Below are 2,500 nucleotides of genomic sequence, written 5' to 3' on the forward strand. Positions count from 1 at the left end.
CCATTCACATATATCTTGTTCCCAGCTTCTTGTTGGTCTACCTCTTCCTCTCTTGCCGTCTACCCTTGTCTGCAGAATGTGCTTTTCTAATGATTCGTGGCGAGTCGTGTGGCCAAAATAGTTTAGTTTCAATTTCTTTACAGTTTGAAGAAGAATTGGTGATTTTATTCCGATCCTTCTCAGGACTTCTTTGTTTGTTTGTTTTTCAGTCCATGATATTCTGAGTATTTTTCTGTAGCATGCCATTTCAAAAGCTGTGATCTTTGTGCTCTCTGCTTTGCTGATAGTCCATGCTTCGCATCCATATGTTGCAGTTGGGAAAACAACACTTTTGAGGATTTTGATTTTTGTTTGAATGCACTGCCCTTTCCAGATATTATTCATCTTTTCTAGCTTTGATCTTGCCATTGCTAGTCTCCTCTGATCTCTGGGGCCGATTTCCCGTTGTACTCAATCCTGGCTCCAGATATTCAAAATTCTTTACTCTTTCTATTTCTTCTCCATTGATTTTTATGATGGCATATGTTTTGCATTTGTCAGTATTCATGATTTTGGTCTTCTTTATATTCAGCTTAAGGCCTTTGGTCTCGCTATGTTCCTTTACAGATGTTATTAGATTCTCTAGTCCCCCGGTGTTATGGACAATAGTGCAGTGTCGTCTGCGTACCTCAGATCTTTTATGGGTAGACCTTGCATTTTAGGTTCGTTGTAATTACTTCTCCTGACATCGTTTTCCACATCTCGCATTATACCTTCAGTGTAAATGCTGAACAAATGGGGTGATAGAATACATCCCTGTCTTACTCCTTTTGTAACTTTGAACCATTCTGTTGTTCCGCTTTCTAGTTGTACCGCTGATTGTTGGTTCTCATAGAAGGATCTTATCAGGTTTCTAATTCTAGGATCAAAGTTCATCTCCAGGAGAGTTTCCCATAGTTTCTCATGATTAACACAATCAAAAGCTTTCGAATAGTCTATAAAACAAGTGTGGAGGCCAGAATTTACTTCTCGATGCTTCTGAATAATTTGACGCAAATTGAATATGTGGTCTCTTGTCCCTCTGTTTTTTCTAAAACCTGCCTGGGTGTTACTGACTTCTTCTTCCAGTTTACGTTCAATCCTGTTCATGATAATTTTTAGAAGGATTTTGCTTGCATGACTGATGAGTGATATTGTTCGGTAGTTGGAGCATAGTTGTAAGTCTCCTTTCTTAGGCAATGGTATAAAATTGCTCTCCTCCAATCTGAGGGCCAAATTTCTTTCTCCAAATTTTCGTACAAAGTCTTAGATATACTTCAACTCCTTCATCTTCGCTTGCTTTTATCATCTCAGCTTGAATGTTGTCACAACCTGGACTTTTCCCATCTTTAAGTGATTTAATTGCCCATTCTATTTCAGATTTTAGATAAACAGGACATATTAATAATCGCTGGTGACTTTAATGCCAAGGTAGGACGAAAAAAGAACAGTGAAGAAGATGGAATCATTGGAATATCTGGACTAGGGGAAAGAAACGAAAGAGGCGAGACACTCATAGATTTTGCACTGGCAAATCAACTTGCAATAAAAAACACCATGTTCAAAAAACATCCAAGAAGACTATTTACGTGGACATCGCCAGATGGAAGAACAAAAAACCAAATTGATTACATCATGATTGAAAAAGATGGAACACCATAATTCAAGACGTCACGACCAAACCAAAAGCAGACTGTGACACAGACCACGAACTTTTGATATCAAAACTGAAACTGAAGCTTAAAATGAAGAAAAAAGTTACAAGACCTATTAGATACGAAGTTGACAGTATCAATGAAGAATTTGCGATTGAAGTAAAGAATCGTTTCCAACTGCTACTTCAAGATATCGAGGAAAAGGAACCGGATGAGATCGCAAATGAGACAAGGAAAATATACTTGGAATCCGCTGAAAAACACCTTCCTAAAAAACGGGGCAAAAAACAACCATGGGTGAGTGAAAATACACCAAACAAAATCAAAGAGAGGAAAGACGCAAAGACGACTCATGGCACTCATAGCAATGTATACAAGAGATAGCTAAGGAAGTGAAAAAGCTGTGCAGAACGGATAAGAAAGAATATATCTCATGAGAAAATGCAGAAAAATAGAAGACCTTCAGAGAGAAAACAAGACCAGGGAAATGTATGATGAAATAAAAACCATCACAAAAAGTTTTCAATCACGAATAGGGGTGATAAAAGATGAGCAAGGTAAACCCCTCACAGAAGCAGAAGACATAGCAAATAGGTGGAAAAGATATTGTGAAGATATCTTCAGACTAGGCAAACTGAATTTTTGGAATCATTTTTCTTCTTCTCCCCCCCCCCCCCCCCCCCCCTTCCCCCGCCCTTTTTTCTTTCCTTTCTTTCTCCTTCGTTGGCATTAGTTTTTACAGGCCTTTTCATATTTTTACATTTAAAAAAAGGTAAGCTATTCTATGTGTAATATTCACTAAACGTGCTCAAAGCATTTTACAAAGG

Source organism: Berghia stephanieae, chromosome 2 (assembly GCF_034508935.2).
Source record: "Berghia stephanieae isolate SIO BIC M18660-M18661 chromosome 2, UCSD_Bste_1.3, whole genome shotgun sequence".
NCBI classification, from domain to species: Eukaryota; Metazoa; Mollusca; class Gastropoda; order Nudibranchia; family Aeolidiidae; genus Berghia; species Berghia stephanieae.